The sequence below is a fragment of the Hyperolius riggenbachi genome, chromosome 1, assembly GCF_040937935.1.
Source record: "Hyperolius riggenbachi isolate aHypRig1 chromosome 1, aHypRig1.pri, whole genome shotgun sequence".
NCBI lineage: Eukaryota > Metazoa > Chordata > Amphibia > Anura > Hyperoliidae > Hyperolius > Hyperolius riggenbachi.
The window spans coordinates 141,089,263-141,107,454 of NC_090646.1; the positions used below are offsets into that span (position 1 = coordinate 141,089,263).

The following is an 18,192-nucleotide window of genomic DNA, read 5'->3' on the forward strand; positions in this document are numbered from 1 at the left end:
ATCGGGGTGCTAGTAACCCGCCGGCGCTTCCGAACGGCCGGCGGGTTACAGGGGGGGGGGGGCGGAGCCAGTCGCCGGCGGCCGATCGCGTCACGAATGACGCGATCGCCGCATAACCACGCCCGCCGCCGCCACCGCCGATGGGCGTATTGCAGTCGTTTGGGCCCAGCCCTTGCCGCCGCCCATCGGCTTAAGGCGGTCGGCAAGTGGTTAAGGATTAGTGCATTAGGGCCTGTACAAGCAGACTGCGTTGCGCTGTGTTCTTATAACATCATGCATTTTTTTTCAATTGCAAAGCCTTTTTAAAAATAATGAAAATTGTGATTAATTGTACACAGTAGTATGATGCGATTTTAGAAACTTGCAATCGCAGTGACTGCATTAGAAAATCGCATACAAAAAAGGCAAGGAGATTGCATTTTTTCGAGGTCAAATCCCAGGAGACCTTGCAACTTCCTGTCAAAGGACTTTAAAAAGACTCAGAGACGAACAATACTAAAACTCTGATATTTACCCGGGGCTTTCTCCCGCCCCATAAACACGTCTAAGTCCCACGGCGTCCTTCCGCAGTCTGTCGTTCAGCTGCGGTGAGCCCCGGTAACAGGCTCAGTTACATCAGCCGCTCTGCTGGACGCGTAATACAAAAGTACCTTCTCCATCATTATTTCATTCATATATAGATTATATAAACCATGGGCTTGATTCACAAAAGAGGGCTAACTGTTAGTACGGCTGTTTTCACGCGAATTTTCGCGTTTGCGCGCGATCACGAATTTTTGTGCGCAATTTAAAGTTTTCACGCGCAAACGTGAATTTTCGCGTGAAATTGCTATTGTTTTCGCGTACAAATTTGAGTTTGCGTGCGAAAACGATAATGATTTCGCTGCGCGTAAAAACGTTTAATTGCGTGCGAACATTTGCGATCGCACGCGCACACGTGAAAATTCTCGCGAAAATGGCCGTGTTAACAGTTAGCACTCTTTTGTGAATCAAGCCCCCGGTATTTGTCCAGATCCTGACAAGCAACGCAACATGTGAAAACAAACATGATGTATTGATATAGATCCACAGGAGGGTAGCATCAGGAGGAGGCGGGGTTATGCAAATTAGTCACAGGTGCATTGCTCTGGACAGTTTTGCCTGTTAAGGGCCATCGTTTCTAATTTTCATTAGATTTAGGCTACATATTCAGGATCAAGACTTCTTTAATGAATTTGTGTAGCCTGGGGGTTGCAAAACTACGTGTGGGTTGTAAAACTAAATATCTCGCCATAAGGTGAAAACTGCAGAAATATGGGGGTATAAATAGCAATTAACTCGTCATGAAAAGTAGATATGTGGGTGTGAGGGGAGAGGTGAGTCACTGGCAACAGAGGACGTCTTCCTATCCAATGGGTCCCATAAAAAAAAAAAAAAAAAAAAAAAGGGACTACATCCGCATAGATTTTTTTTTATACTGACGCAGTGCGGCTTTATGTGACGGAAGTGACGTTTTTGCTGCATCCCTCACGCGACTGCATACGTTTGTCACCACGCGTTTCCTGCGGAGGAAAATTTCGTGTACCTGCATCCCTCACGCGACTGCATACGTTTGTCACCACGCGGTTCCTTCATCGAAATTTCGTGTACCGCATGCGAAAACCGAATTTCGTGTTCGAACTTCTGCGGTTAATTGTAAAGCCCCTGTACATGCTCTCATCACCAAATTTGGCATGTATATTAAGCAGATGAGTAGGAACATGGTAAAAAAAAATTGTGAGAGCATCTTTACAAGTTTGCCTCAGGCAGCAAAAAGTCTAGAACCAGCCCTGGATGAGAATTCTGTATCAGCAACCATGAACTAGTCAGCAGCACTAACCTCTTCTTTTTTATTCCTAAATTTATTTATTTTTTATATTTATTTATGGTCTTTTAGTCTATGGATATTTTCAAGCACAGTGGAATTTCAGTCTAAGTAACCTCCTCCCAGCTTTTCTTTGTGATCTGCAGTACACCCAGCTGCCGCTTGGTGGTGCACTCGGCAGACAGTCTCGGTCAAGGGATGACCACGTGACAGCCGCCGAGGCTTCCCGCTCGCTCCGTCTCCTGTAGCATTTCCTCGGTTGCTAAGACAACCGGCGTGTTTCCGTAACGCGTCGCCTTGCGAGCCTAGACCAATATGGCGTCCTGAGAATAGAGGCAACGAACGACTAACCGACTGCAGAAGAGGCCGCAGAGCTGCGGGAGCCGCACCGAACAGCACACAGGGTGAGCGGCCTGTCAGCGGAGCCCCGCAGTGCTTGTGTTGTGTGAGGAGATCCTCGGGGAGGCGTGTCCGTGTGTTGCCGAGTGTCCGGTGTACACGGGCTCAGAAGAGTGTGTGCGTGCTGCTCCTCCCCCTCCCCGGTCTGGACCATGTCAGCTCCCTCCTGTGTGACCTGTAGTGGTCTCCCTGGCAGGCAGCCTATTATGTGGTAAACACAATCTGGTTGCTATGGGCTACTGCAATCTGCCCATCAGTTCCATAGTTAGCCTCTAGGGAGGTTTGCTGGAAATAACAATATTTTTTGTTTTGTTTTCCGCTTGATTTGCCTTGCACAAATAAAGACTATACTAAGGTGACTCTAAACTTATAGATGGCCACCAGATTTGACTGTCCTATAGATCTCTGTCAGCTCAAATCTGATCAGAGAGGGATTGAATCCTTCTAATTCCACACACTAGACCTACGCCAGTCAGTTCGGTGCAGGGAGAGCCAAATGATGGCCTTTGGGCAGGGTCCTCCTCCTTTTGTGTCCTACCTGATCATGCACCTCCATTACTGTGAGCCCATGCTATGCACTTGAGTGAACCTAGCTTGCCTACGGTGCAGTCCTTTTCAGCACTGCTAGATTTGGGCGCAGCCAGCGCCGCCATAGACTGTAATGGGAATCAGTCTATAGCAGCGCTCAGTGAGTAAAGTCGGCTCCGTCAGAAGACGGAGCCGAAGTTGCTTAACCTCCTTGGCGGTAACCCCGAACGTAGTTCGGGGTAAGCCGCGCAGGAGGTTTTCTCCGGCCCTGCTGGGCCGATTTGTTTAATTTTTTTTTTTGCTGAACGCAGCTAGCACTTTGCTAGCTGCGTCAGCACACCGATCGCTCGATTGGCGCTATCCGTCACGCCGCGCGCCCCCCCAGACCCCGTGCGCTGCCTGGCCAATCAGTGCCAGGCAGCGCTGAGGGGTGGTTCGGGACTCCCAATGACGTCCCGACGTTGGTGACGTCATCCCGCCCTGTCGCCATGGCGACGGGGGAAGCCCTCCAGGAAATCCCGTTTTTTGAACGGATTTTCCTGATCGAAGCAGGCGGGGGGATGCCGCAGAGCAGTGGCTATCATGTAGCGAGCCCTGGGCTTGCTACATGATATAATAAAAAAACTGCTGCGCTCCCTCCTGGCGGATTTTTTCATACCGCCAGGAGGGTTAAAAAACACAATAATTCAGCCTCCAGCAATCGCTGGAAGCCGAATTATTTCATTCCCCTATTATCCATGGCGGCCTGGAGGAGGAATAGTAATTAAAACAGCCCAGACTTGTGCAGAAGCAGGATCAGCCATATACCGCTGTATCCTGCGCCCAGGTCTACCGGCGCCGATTTCAAATATACTCCTTGCCTAATCTCCACGCTCCATCCAGTGACTGACTAAGCATTACCTTATGCTCATACTGTGCTGTGTGATCTGTTTTTCTTGTATTCCTGTATTGTCATATTCCTGTATGTCACCCCTAAATATTGTCTGTAACCTAAATTAATGTTCAGCGCTGCGTAATAGGTTGGGGCTTAATAAATAAATAATGTCTCTCCCTGCTGCCGCTAAACTTGGGTGGGGGTGGGGGTGAAATACTATTACCCCTCCAAGTTGTCGCAACTCGGAGGGAGATGTAATTTGGGGTCTGGCAGACGCCGAAGCCCTGAATTACCGATACTCGGGTTGCGCAGCATAGCATTGCTGCTATGATGGCCCCAGCTTCGGAGCTCAGCGCTGCATGCCGAAATAACCTGATTTGCTAGACATATATTTTAATAGATTTCAAACCACAGCATTTCTTTATTAGGTGCAGTGCAATGTTATTGGGTGTCAATGCTTCACCTTCACTACTTTCATTGTCCATAAAACAGGCTATTCAGCAAATAGCTGAGCAGCATAATTGTACAGTAGTCTTTCCTAAAGGTAGGGTACTCACTTTCATGTGCGAGAAAGCATGCGATTTTCTGCAAATGCATTTGTGCAGGATTGAATGTGTGCACGTTTTTATATGTGTGTTTTAATTGTGATTTTTATGTTTTGTTTTTTGAAGTGTGCCTTTTTTTCTATCCATATTCATCAGACAGTATCGGAAAAAAAACACATCATAAGGCAAAATGTATAAGAAACACAACCATTCACAATACCATGTGCAGTAAAGAAATTTGTAACGAAAAATTACCCTTATAAGCGGTAATTACCTTTTTTTTCCCACATTCATCAAAACGTTTCCGAGTGTGAGTAAAGTTCAGTAAAATAGTGGCGTAACATGGTGGGAGTAGTTTACAAAAAGTCATTAAAATGTTTGTAAAAAAAAATGTAGGATAAGTGGGTAAAATATAGTTTTCTGCAAGTCCTGCAAACAGTTAAAAAGCCTCTAGACTTCATGTAATTGGATGCGAAGTGAAAAATAGCGCCGTGTGATAAATGAAATCAGTAATTAACGATGAAATAATGCACTCTTTTTCATTATGTATTTGATTCATTTTTCGGAATTAAAGTCTAAAATAATTTTTTTTTTTTTTTTACTGACATGTTACCGCAAATTTAACACTTTTTGAGGCCTTGTTCACATAAATTGCCAGCGCTTTCACAGGCGATTTATGGGGTGATTTTGAAAGCGGTTTTACAAGCTCTTTCAGAGCGATTTCGGCTTAGAAAAGTGGAGTGATTGATTTTTCACTTCCTGACGTCAGTTAGGAAGTGAACTCTTTAACTCGGAAATGAATAAATACCATGATTTGTTCTGCACGTTTCGATTTTATTCAAAAGTCATCAAGTATACCAGCACACCAAATTCCATGAAGAAAAAAAATGCTCTTTTATTAACTTCACAGGACCTTTCCCCGCCCCTCTACACTACGAAGGGAGCTGGGGAAGAGGGCGGAGATAGCAACCCTGAATAACAGCAAACTGGCTGCAGAGACACAGCCGCTGCTGCTGTAATGATTCGAGAAAATCATTCTGCTACAGACCAGACCAGGGCAAACGGCAGCCGGGCGGGAGGGCAGGGTCAGGTGGGCGCTCCGCCCAGCTGAAAGGCTCTGGGGAGAACACTGCACAACAGTAATCCTCTAACAACCCACCCCAAACAGTGATCAATCAATAATGTCATCTCCTTAGTCATAAACATAAACATGTATGTACAATCACCAATATAAAGTAATCTAAACAGATCAGTGCAAAATGCTACATACGGTGCGCACAGCACTACTGTACCTGCATCTCGATTCCCAATGCAGCCCATTCTCAGCAGCCCTATTCAAATAGAGAGCTTAATTGACTCAAACATTCAAATGTAAAAACCGTCTTACCGGCCTTTACATGCCGTGAATGACAGCTCACCCAGCTGTCTGCCTGAATCAGGCATGCACTCTCGTCGGCTGGCCGCTCCCCTCCCATTCCAATTGGTTCCTGGGATCAGGCCAATCACTGCGTCGCATCACGTCGTCACCCGGCAACGCACACCGCGCTACTTGCCGGGATTGATCGTCATGGCGCGGTGCGGCGTCACTATTGCTAAGCAACGCCCTGCTCGCCTCATGCGTACATTGCGTCGCGTTACGCGTCCGCATAATACACGTTTAGGGGATTAGCCGCGGCTGCGCAGATTGCGAAGTAATGCGCTGATGCAACAATAATGTCGCATGTGCCCACTACTGCATTACGACGTCTAGTGGTCAAAAATTATACTCCACCCGAATGTTTTCATCAACACACTCACCCTCCAGGGCTCAGTCTTTTGGCTTGACTCTGAGATGGCTCATCTTAGGAATCTAGGTGCCTATAGAAAGAAAAACGTATCAATACATGTTAATTTAAGACTTTCAATCGGCAAGACATGTAATTACGTGAGAAATAATTAATAAAATTAACTCATTTAAAAATCCTTAACATCCTGTGAGGAATTGTCTTATTCAAATCACATTTTCTGAGTGGTTTTGCTCAATGGGTGGAATAAGTAATTCGCAACGCGCTTGAAAAGGCGATTTGAATTGCGATTTCCCGAGCCCTTTTAAGAATAAATACATTGTATTTATTCTTTTCCGGGTCTAAGAGTTCACTTCCTGACTGACGTCAGGAAGTGAATAAACGAATCGCTTAGCAAAAGTGTTTTTCTAAGTGCTTGGAAAAGCGCCTTTGAAAAGTGCTTTATAAATCGCTCAGCGCTTGTGCTGGCGATTTATAGTGTGAACAAAGCCTTACTGCACTTTTTCCTCAAAAGGTATTTTTCAGGCGGAAAATATTGACTGTGAACATGGTCATACTTCAGTCGGTAATTTTTCGACATTTGGTTACTGAATGCGGAAAAAACTCATTTTGAATGGAGGTTGTTACATAGGAGTTCTCATTTACATACATAGTGTGATTACTAAGAGGTGTGCATTTTGACAGTTTTTGAAACGCATAAAAATCGCAAATTGTTTTACAAAATCGCAGCATACAATGGGAATACATTAGGTTTTAGTAATTTGCAGTTTTGCCTTGTGTAAAGACATGCAAATTTGCTAGGTGTGAACTCTGCCAAACTGTCACTTGAAATAAAGACTCAGGCCTGGTGCACACCAAAACCCGCTAGCAGATCCGCAAGCGGCTGCAGAAACGCTGAAAAAGCCGCTCGGTGTGCACCAGCCCTGACACTTAAAGAGACACTTAAGCCAGGAAAAAAAAGAGTTTTACTCACCCGGCGCTTCTACCAGCCCCCTGCAGCAGTCCTGTGCCCTCGCAGCAACTCACTAATCCTCTGGTCCCCCGCTGCCAGCTAGTTTCGTTTTTGCCGACAGGCCTGTCAGGACTGGCCACGCGTAGCTTTTTCCGCATTCCCGACTGTAATTAGCGTTATTGCGGGCCGCGACGCGTACACAAATATGCGTTGCCGCATTACGAACTCATAGATATGCGGCAACGCGTATTTTTGGCTGGAGAAGCCCCAGGTGAGTAAAACTTTTTTTTTTCTGACTTAAAGAGAACCCGAGGTGGGATTTAATGATGTTAGTGGGGCACAGAGGCTGGTTGTGCACACTATCACCAGCCTCTGTTTCCCTATGGTGTGCCCCCAGGACCCCCCTGCGCTCTGTTATTCCCAGCGCCGTGCTAGCGAGGCTGTTTTCACGTGACTGTCTGTCAGCGTCGCTCCTCCGCCTTCTCTATCGGCGCTACCCACCCGCGTCCCTTTCCTCCAATCAGCAGGAGGGAAGGGACGTGGGCGGGTAGCGCCGATAAAGAGGAGGCGGGGGAGCGGCGCTGACAGACAGTCACATGTAAACAGCCTGTTGGCGACACGCTGTGTGTCGCTAGCACGGCGCTGGGGATAGCAGAGCGCAGGCTGAAGGCACACCATGGGGCAACAGAGGCTGGTGATAGTGTGCACAACCAGCCTCTGTGCCCCACTAACATCATTAAATCCCACCTCGAGTTCTCTTTAAGGTTCACTTTAAAGGGAACCTAAACTGAGAGGGATATAGTTGTTTCCTTTTAAACTATATCAGTTGCCTGGCAGTCCTGCTAAACACTTTGGCTGCAGTAGTGGCTGAATCACACACCTGAAACAAGCATGCAGCTAATCCAGTCTGACTTCAGTCAGAGCACCTGATCTGCATGCTTGTTCAGGGGCTGTGGCTAAAAGTATTAGAGACACAGGATTAGCAGGAAACCTGAGATGTGAATAATGGTTATATTTATACTCACCTGGGGCTTCCTCCAGCCCCATGAAGTGCATGGGCTCCCTTGCCATCCTCTTCTGCCGCTCCGTTCTTTCTATCCCTGATTCTCCGGTAATCTGGCCGGCCGCATTCTTCTACGCATGCGCGGCTCGGACATGTGTAGACCCCCTGTCCTGCGCCTGTTCTGCAGCCGGGAGCGTTCTTTGCCTGAATGCTCACCGTCATGGGGCTGGAGGAAACCCCAGGAAGGTATAAATTAACCTATTATTCACATCTCAGGTACACTTGAATTAAGGTGTGTATGTGCTTGAAGTAGAACAAAAGGTCAACAGTTAGGTGGCAAGAGATCACTCCCACACATGTTTCATGAAATCTGATGTCATCATACAACTGTGATTTAGGCCTCTTTTCCACGAACTGTTGACAGGAAGTGAAATGCCTCTCAAACTCTCACAACTGCTGCTTGGTAACTGCTTGTTGCTGCCTGGTAACTGCTCACTGCTGCCTGGCAACTGCTTGCTGAGCACACCGCTCAACAGTTCGTGGAAAAGAGGCCTTAGGGGTATGTTTTAAAGCACCTAGTTAGAACCAGATCTGTTCTAGCTTAGGCAGGGTTCACACTTGTTAAAAATGCAGAAACTCACAGTACACTGTCTACTGTGCTCCCAGCTTTTCAGTTGAGGTGTAATTAAAGGACAACTGTAATGAGAGGGATATGGAGGCTGGCATATTTATTTCCCTTTAAACTATACCAATTGCCTGGCAGCCCTGCTGGTCTTTTTGGCTGCAGTAGTGTCTGAATAGCACCAGAAACAAGCATGCAGCTAATCTTGTCAGATCTGATATTGTCAAAAACACCTGATCTGCTGCATGCTTGTTCAGGGGCTATGGCTTAGTATTAGAGGCAGGGGATCAGCAGGATAGCCAGGCAACTGGTATTGTTTAAAAGGAAATAAATATGGCAGCGTCCATATCCCTCTCCTTACATACAGTTGTCCTTTAACTAGCATACCTGTGATTTGTAGATGAGGTTTTCCTGTTACTCACTTGCAGTTGACATTTTTGCCATGATTTGCGTTTTGATTCCCATTCAGCAGAACAAGAATCATAACACAATCGCCCCCAAAGCGCTGCATGCAGTGAGAATGATCCCATAGGGATACATTAGCAGCAGCACTTTGCTGATCGTCGGCAATCAGCAAAGTGCTGGAAAGCGCTCAAGTATGAACCAGCCCTTTCTGATAATGGGGCATGAATAGATATATAGATGGTATGCAGACGTGAAGCTTTTACACAGAAATGGACAGCAATGGGGGTTTTGCAGGGAGAGGCACAGGGAAAGCTGTCATAGCAGCATTGTGTAGGGACAGCAGAACTGGTGTACGCTGTATACAGGCTGCTATGGAAGAAAAGTGTCTTAAAGGGAACCTAAACTGAGAAGGATATGGATTTTTCCTTTTTAAAATAATACCAGTTGCCTGACTCTCCTGCTGATCCTGTGTCTCTAATACTATCAGCTACAGCCCCTCAACAAGCATATAGATCAGGTGCTCTGACTGAAGTCAGACTGGATTAGTTGCATGCTTGTTTCAGGTGTCTGATTTAGCCACTACTGTCACAAAGAGATCAGCAGGACTGACAAGCCACTGGTAAAGGAAATATCCATATCCCTCTAAGTTAAGTTTCCCCTTAAGGCCTTGCACCCACTAGCAGCGCTTTTCTAAGCCCTTGAGATTCTAAAAGCTCTTGCTAATGCAATGCTATGGGGGATTTTTATAAGATCACATCCCTCAAGTGCGATCACACCCATAGCATTACATTAGCAGGAGATTTTCCAATCACAAGCGCTTAGAAAAGCGCTGCTAGTGGCTTCCAGGCCTAATGCTGGGAATACACGGCTCGATTCTGCGCCCAATCGTTTGCCTGCTCAATTCTCTGCCGCTCGTTTTTCTTAATTTTTTTCAATTCACTTCAATGAGAAATCAAGCGGCAAAACGATTGAACGGTGATCAGACATGTCGGAAATTATCTATCTAACCATCTAATCAGCTCAGAATTGAGCCGTGTGTTTCCAGCATAAGACAACCAGGGGTTCTCATGTCTCCAGGGCAGTGAAATCTGAATTTGCATTATTGATTAATGAGCAGTTTGAGGCTGGCTTAATGCATTTATCAGTATACTTGCCCTGTGAGGTGCAGCTCATCAGGCAGCAAGCAATGGTTTTTAGGTATGTAGTGAGCACCACTTGTGAGACATCTGGCTGTAAGCGCGATCACTCTACCTGAGGTCTGGGTGAGGTGTGGACGTTGCAGTTTGTGTCATCAGCAACATGATATAATTCTAAGCTCTAAAAAAGGCCAATGAGAAGCAAATCATTTTGAGCTGATTCAGATTTTATGCATCTTTATTATAGGAAGCTTTAGTGTAGAAACACACTAGGCAGAATTGCATATGCATTTTCCACTATGTGCTATGGGGAAAACTCATGCCATTCTGCCTAGTGTGTTCCTTCCCTGAAAATGGACCAGTCAAATGCAATTGCTGCTTCATTTCTGTTTGCATAACATCAACTTTGATTTGCATGTTACTGACTATCCCTATGCCTTAAAACCAGAGCAAGGTTATCCTTGTAGCTCTGCATCAGTTTAAAGGATGACTGTACTGAGAGGGATAGGGAGGCTGCCTGAGCTATTTCCTTTTAAACAATACCAGTTGCCTTGCTGTCCTGCTGATCCTCTGCCTCGAATACTTTTTGCCATAGACCCTGAACAAGCATGCAGCTTATCGGGCATTTCTGACATTGGGCTCTATTCTCAATGAGTTACCGCATGAGTTAAATTAGGTAGTGATAAACACCGACCAAAATATCTCCATTTTGAAATTCAAATTATTATTTTTTTTACCTCATGCGGTAAAAGTGAGGTAAAAGTGTGGTAATTACCTCAAAATTTATCTCCAATTTGAGATTCTCAATTGAAAAGTTGGTGTTAATTAAGGATTTTTTTATCACCTACAAATGGTAGGTGATAATTATCACTTCTCTGCTTTTTGGCCTTCAGGATGGAGCCTTTTGAGCTTTGTTTGCTCGAGTGTATATCAATTTAACATAGAAGGCAGAAAAGTCGAGTGTGTCTAATCTCAAGGCGCACTTTCAGACCTTGTACAGTCTTTTATATGATTTTAATAGATGTCGAGGAGGAAATTCTTCTCTGCTCTAAAAGATAAGCAACATCATAAATACTTTTAAAGAAAAATATTTTTGTTACAGCTGATACAAATCCAGCAAAAAATCTCCAGTGTATGTACTTCCTGCTTTCATGGAAGCAGACATAGGGTTAACATCCTGTGTTTACACATTAGCTGCTCTGCTGAGGCAGCCAGCTGGCACAGCTGAGAGCTAGAATTACAGTTGTGATTATTCACAGATGAGGGGGAATTAGACATACACATGTACATACAGGGTGCATTTCTATATGTTTTCCTTCTGTCCTGTGCAAGAGTTTAGGTCCACTTTAAATGTGACAGGCTTTCCTGGGTCGTCTCTGTGTAATGGATGGCAAGTATATGGGCTGCCCTACAGTGGTCAAAAAAGCTTTATTTCCGTACATATTACTGACAGTTTTATCACCTGTTTTACCGCAGTTTTATCAAACATTTATCACACTTGGTACATTTTTAGTGAATACTCACTATTTTCACTATTTTTAGTGAATTATCATTGGAGGTAATTTTTCACCCAAAAAAGAGTTACTGCACATGGTTTTGTGAATAGAGCCCATTATCTGTATGCTTGTTTCTGGTGCGATTCAGACACGACTGCAGCCAAATAGATCAGCAGGACTGCCAGGCAACTAGTATTGTTTAAAAGGAAACAAATATGGCAGCCTCCGTATTTCTCTTGTTATAGTTGTCCTTTAATGAGAAATATACTTTGTTCTTTGCAATACTTGTTTGAATTTGAAATACTTTGTTTCACTGGTAAAATGATCTTTGTCTTGTCAATCTTATGTTGCATACACATGCTTAATCATTGTTTCCTGTAGTTATTGGGACTCGATAGACAGGGCTACAGTTCTATGCTTGTGTGTATACAGACACAACGCTTAGTTACAGCAGGGTGAAGCAAGCACCCTTAGGGCTTAAATCCACTAGAAGCCTATTCTAAGCGCTAGTGATTTCAAATCACAAAGCGCTCAGAAAAGTGCTCCTAGTGGGTTACAGGCCTTACACTGTGTGATTTGCTTTTTGTTGCTGTCTGTGAATGCACTGCAGGTACAACTGTATGGACATGTTCCATTTCTCTGAGCTGTTATGGACCACATTAACAAACGCTCTTTCTGCGGTGCGTTTCTTCATAACTTGTATGGTCACAAGCATATTACTGTAGCAATCTTTGTGCTATGAGATAAGTGTTTGTTATAATGTGCAAGAGTGTAAACTTGGCCTTCATGTTAACTTGAACTAGTGGCTAAACTGGCAGAGGCTTATTAAATTTGGAGGGATAATTGAATAGCTCCATGCCAAATTCTGAATTATCTCCAGGTAATTTCTGTTTCCTGTGTAGCAAACAGTGATTTGAAGCCGGCCAACTGGTATTGTGTAAAAGGCAATAAATATGCAGCCACCATATGATCCTCACTTCAGTTGTAGCTTAAGATCACACAAGTCACTGAGTGCTCAGTTTGGTGGTGGCTTTTCTGTCAAAGAACTGGTAGATAACCACTGGGGAAATGGGCCCCATACTGACCTCTGAGGCCAGAACATTTGGACTGTCCTTTCTCAATGATATGCAAATCATTCTGGGTTGGGTGCAGCTAGTGTTTTTACAAACTTCTTTATTGAACAAAAGCAAGAAGAATACAGCCAGGTATAATCTGGAAGGGCTGAACTTTAACCATAGTGGTATGTACTTTGCAGTGTACCACTGCATATAACACACTCTTCTATTTACTGAGCCATTTGTCCTTGTTAACAGGAAACCCAGTAATGGACCATAAATTGTCTAGACTTCTGGTTCTTCCTTTTCCATTTGTGCCTCATGCTGGCATTTATTGCGTGGCTTGTGATGTCACACACGCTCTATACACCGGTGGTGTGTGAGGCGCAAGTGGAAGAGGAAGAACCGGAAGAGGGATGTGCGGCAGGCGACATAGGAAAGGTAATGTATAAATGGACACACATAGGGCACATTTATACACTAGGAGGAACAGCACCGGGGGGGGTTTGTTGTGTTCATCGCGCTTCCCGATATCGCTCGCTGTACACCTGAGTGACCATAAGGCCCAACATCTTGCAGCATGCCCAGTCGATACATGTGATCACTTTCGGCCTGAGATTGGTCGCATCACCGATCGGTCATGCTCTTGGCGGGACAGAGTTTCATTAATTATCAAATTGGATTGTCGATCAGCTGCCAAGACGAAAGCTGTATGGCCACCTTAACCTCCCTGGCGGTTACATTTTTTTTGCCAAATAGGCAAAAATCCTTTTTGTTAAAAAATTTATTTTTTTTGTTTCATGTAAAGCTACCAGAGTGGTAGCTACATGAAACACCACTAGAGGGTGCATGTGTCCCTCTAGTGCGATCGTCGCCGGCATCAATAGCAAACAGGGGAACGCGTATATAACGCGCTCCCCTGTTTGGCTTCTCCTGTCGCCATGGCGACGATCGGAATGACGTCATGGACGCCTCCGATCCAGCCCATAGCGTTGCCCGGCACTCATTGGTCCGGGCAGCGCAGGACTCTGGCGGGGGCCCTCTTCTGCCACTGCGTGCGAGCAATTGCCGCAGAGCGGCGGCAATCAAGCTGTGCGCGCAGCTAGCAAAGTGCTAGCTGCGCGCACAGCACTTTAAATGGCGAAAATCGCCCCACCAGGGGCTGAGATATCTTCCTGCGCGGCAGCTCGGGCTTACCGCCAGGAAGGTTAAAGGGGAACTGAAGTAAGAGGTATACGGAGGCTGCCATATTTATTTCCTTTTAATCAATACCAGTTGCCTGGCAGCCCTGCTGGTCTATTTCTCTGCAGTAGTATCTGAATAACACCAGAAACAAGCATGCAGCTAGTCTTGTCAGATCTGACATTAATATCAGAACCACCTGATCTGCTGCATGTTTGTTCAGAGGCTATGGTTAATAGTATTAGAGGCAGAGGATCAGCAGGGCTGCCAGGCAACTGGTATTGCAAGGAAATAAACATGGCAGCCTCCATATAACTCTCTCTTCAGTTCCCCTTTAATGCCCTGGTCCATTCTCAAGCTGCATAAATGTGGATACATATTTTCATAATTCTGTTATGTTATACTCTGCATTATTTGGATCTCATTGACCTTCTAACTGTGTACTGGCACAATGGTAACTGCTGCTGCAAGTGTAGTGATAGCTTCTTCTACCACAACAGTAACTGCTGATGGCACAATGGTAACGACTGCCTGCTGCTGGCGCATTGGTAACTGCTGCCGCTGCGGGCATAGTGGAAACTGCCGCTGCGGGCACAGTGGAAATTGCCGCTGCGGGCACAGTGGAAATTGCCGCTGCGGGCACAGTGGAAATTGCCGCTGCGGTGGAAACTGCTGCTGCGGTCACAGTGGTAATTGTTGCTGCGGCGGGCACAGTGGTGACTGCGGTGGGCACAGTGGTAGCTGCTGCTTCTGTGAACACAGTGGTAACTGCTGTTCCTGCAGGCCCAGTGGTAACTGCTGTTCCTGAAGGCCCAGTGGTAGCTGCTTCTGCTGCGACCCCAGTGGTAGCTGCTTCTGCTGCGACCCCAGTGGTAGCTGCTTCTGCTGCGACCCCAGTGGTAGCTGCTTCTGCTGCGACCCCAGTGGTAGCTGCTTCTGCTGCGACCCCAGTGGTAGCTGCTTCTGCTGCGACCCCAGTGGTAGCTGCTTCTGCTGCGACCCCAGTGGTAGCTGCTTCTGCTGCGACCCCAGTGGTAGCTGCTTCTGCTGCGGGCACAGTGGGAACTGCAGCTTCTGCGAGCACAGTGGTTGCTGCTGCTGTCTGAGTGGTTGCTGCTGCTGGCTCAGGGGGTAACTGTTGCTGCAGGCTCAGGGGGTATAAATATTGTCTGTAAGATTACCTCTCTGTTTATAAGGTTGACAGCTTATTAGCCTATCTTTATGCACTGGGCGCCCCTACCTCTGTTTTAAGTGTCTTGTCATACCTCTTTTAGAGGTGATAGTTTTTTAGTTGACCTAAAGAACTTCCGGAATGCGACCACCCAGTTCCTGTCACAGACCTGGAAAACCAAGCGGGTATGGTTAATTCCTGCTTGTTCTGATGGTGGTTGCAAGGATTTGCAACCCACCTTTTGTGAGTATATACATCCTTAGCAATTTGCTTTTCTGAATCTTGCATGATTCTGCACCATTGGGCTCCTGGCCTTCTTTTGTCTTTTAGATGAACCTGCGGTTGTTACAATCACAGGAACAATCGACCTAAGCTATCTCCATATAAAGGGCATAGACTGAGAGTGGAAGGGAGGCAGAGCGGGGACAAATAACCGGGACTGCTGGGACACATATGGGTTGGGAACCCTGCAGTAGTGCATTGCTTTAGGATAAGATCCTGAAGGCTGCATTGTAATTAAAAACAATGGTGCACAAGCTAGCCTGGGGCCCCGGGAACTCTCACTGCCCGGGGCCCCAGAACCAGCATGTAACACCACATGTGAGCGCAGTCAAGCTCTGGAGCTGCCACCCCCAAGAGCCTGTCCCCAACTGCTCTGAAACTTACCAAACACACAAAGGGAAATACTCACTCCCAAACAGTCCTCTGCTGCTTTAGGGCCTGTACACACTGAAAAACGCAGGCAAAAACGCAAGCGCATGCGTTTTTAAAGTGCCTGTAGTTTTAAAAACGCATGCGCTTTTGCCTGCGTTTTTTGTGCGTTTGCGTTTTTCTTGTAATTGCTGATTGGCTAAAGAATCCTTTGTTTTTTTTCTAGTTTACATTTCAACAGGAATCAGGAGATTGCAGAGTCTTCTGGGATACTGACTTCTGAAAAACGCAGGCAAAAACGCAAGCGCATGCGTTTTTAATGCGTTTTTCATGCGCTGCGCTTAAAAAAGTGCTGCAGGCACTGCGTTTGCGTTTTTTTAAAAACGCATCGCACCAGTGTGTACAAGTCATCACGATTTTCATTCTTTTTCAAAAGACCTTGCGTTTTTAAAAACGCATGCGTTTTTAAAAACGCAACGCAAGCGCAGCAGTGTGTACAGGCCCTTATAAAGCCTGCAGGCTGCTTATAATCCAATAAGAAGTGCACACACGTTACACCTAGTCTGCAGTGATTAATCAAGCAGAAGCTGAGCAGGTCAGCCAATCGTTGGAGAGGGCTTCAGTTGCATATAGACAATGGCTATATGACCAGCAGGGGGCACCAGCGTGCAGGATATTCCCTCTCATCTGCCCCCCTGTTTGGAAGGCTGCATTGTCTCAATCCTAATAATAAAGTCAAGTTTCTTTTTCCCCACTAATGAGAAATTCATCCATTTAGAGCCTCCCTGAAGTGACAAGGACACACAGATGAAAAACAAAAAAACAAAAAAAAAAAGAATTTTAATTTTTTCGTTTCCCGTTACAGAACCTCTTTATGGCAATTATATTCTAATCTGATAAATCATTGAAAAAATTGTATCTCTCTATGCAGACGCTGACAGAATATCCGCTGTCAGACTATCCAAAACTGGTCACATTTGTGTCTGCTTCTCTAATGTCCCTAGCAGGTTTAAATAAGAATTCACAATTTTTCCATTGCGTAAGCTATTAGTGCATAACTAAAGGAGTCCTCACACACACATATCCAGTCCTCTTCACAGGTGTCTTTGAGGCTCCTTCCACACTACATATGTTGCCTTGTTGCACAATGAACGATATAATCACAAAGCAGTGCAATTTTATTTCATTGGGACTGTCTCACTGGTACTTGATGATTTCCAATGGAATAACGCGCAGCATGCAGTGCATTACCTGGCAACACATCATGTAAGCATGAGGGCCCGTTTCCACTACTGCGGAAATCGGGCTCAATCCGCAGAGTTTTCCTGCAAGCAAATTGCAATTGGAAACTCAGCCATAGGGGATAATGCTGCCGCTGTCCGACATTTTTTTGTATGGGTGGCAGCGAATCCCACAGCTGTGCATGCGTACTCGCTGAACAAGGAAGTGCCGCCACGTGTCTCGCAGGGCGCACAGCGGCTAGCGGAGAAGGGCCCTGAATCTATGGCGCTATGCTGCACTGTACTGGCTGTATCAGTGGTAGGCTATAATGCAACCAGGGCTGTGGAGTGGGTACCGAAATCATTGGACTTATTACGGTAGTTTATGAAACCACCAACTCCAGGTAACCAAAATTGCTCTGACTCCTCAACTCTGAGGGCTGGAACCCACAAGAGCGTTTTTTTGAGCATTTTGGCAGCGCTGCGATACGCTAGCGTTTTGCCAAAACGCTCAGCTGATGTTAATGGATGGGGCAACTTCCACAGGAGCGTTTGCGTTTCCCAGAAACGCAAATGCAGGACCTGCAGCATTTTGGGAGCATTAGCGCTTCAATGTAAAGTATTGAAACGCTCAGCAAAACCTAAACTGAGCGGTTTTGCTAGCGTTTTGCGGTTCAGCACACTGTAACAAAATTAAAAATAATTCACAGGACCAATCAGGATAAAAACGCAAAACGCTACACAACCGCTGAGCAAGAAAATACAATGTTGCAAAACGCGACCGAAAACGTGCATGAATCCGCTTGCAAACCGCTCAGACAAAACGCTAGCGGTTGCGTTTTGCGTTTGTGGATTTCGTTGGGTTCCAGGCCTGACTCCTTAGTCTAATATTTTCCAGGGCTGTGGAGTTGGTACAAAAATTACCAGACAGAAAAAAACGATTTGCCTAATTGCTCAGACCACAAATTTTTCGCAACCAGGGAGTCAACCAGCCACCACCCGGATCCCAACAACAGGTGTCAAAATCCAATGTGAAAAGAACAAACGACTGGGTCTCAACCTGGATTTATGCAATTATAGCTTAATTTATTAGTAGCACAGCCACTAGCTAGCACGACATTTCGGCACGCAGGCATTTATCAAATGCATTTGATAAACGCCTGCGTGCCGAAACGTCATGCTATAGAGTGGCTCTGCTACTAATAAATTAAGCTATAATTGCATAAATCCAGGTCGAGACCCAGTCGTTTGTTCTTTTCACAAAAATGACTCTAGTCAAGGTACCCAAAATTGTTTCGACTCCGACTCCACAGCCCTGGATGCAAC

General features: G+C 45.7%; 1 protein-coding gene across 11 annotated transcripts in view; it reads left to right on the top strand.

Annotated features, from left to right (window-relative positions):
* Positions 1-2,038: 2,038 nt before the first annotated feature.
* Positions 2,039-18,192, top strand: part of PCM1 (pericentriolar material 1) — a 156,060-nt gene continuing 139,906 nt past the window's right edge. For all 11 annotated transcript variants that reach the window (XM_068278646.1, XM_068278648.1, XM_068278649.1 and 8 more), the window contains exon 1: positions 2,039-2,247. The gene's annotated coding sequence lies outside the window, so the exon portion shown is untranslated. The remainder of the gene's footprint in view (positions 2,248-18,192) is intronic.